This window comes from Penaeus japonicus, unplaced genomic scaffold, assembly GCF_977035675.1.
Source record: "Penaeus japonicus unplaced genomic scaffold, GWHDUDI00000001_assembly GWHDUDI00000033, whole genome shotgun sequence".
In the NCBI taxonomy this organism is placed as follows: domain Eukaryota; kingdom Metazoa; phylum Arthropoda; class Malacostraca; order Decapoda; family Penaeidae; genus Penaeus; species Penaeus japonicus.
This window is the reverse complement of record NW_028234435.1, coordinates 22,714,889-22,715,162: the sequence shown is the minus strand read 5'-3', so window position 1 is coordinate 22,715,162 and position 274 is coordinate 22,714,889.

Sequence of the window (274 nt, the reverse complement as noted above, 5' to 3'; positions counted from 1 at the left end):
TCTCTCTTCTCCCCCCCCCTACCCCCCACCTCCCTCCCTCTTTTCCTCCCCCCCCCCCCCTCTTCTCCTCTCTCCCCCCCCCCCCCCCCCCCCCCCCACCAGCGACCGTTCTGGGCCATATCTCTCGCTTTCCCCTCTCTTGAAATTCAGATTCCACACGGCACTTGTTTGGCCCTCCCGCGTTCCCCTCTCCCGGTGCCAGGGTCACGTGGCGTTACTTGGCCTCGTGTGTGTGTCTTTTGTTTTGTGTCTGTGTGTCTGTCTGTCTGTTTGT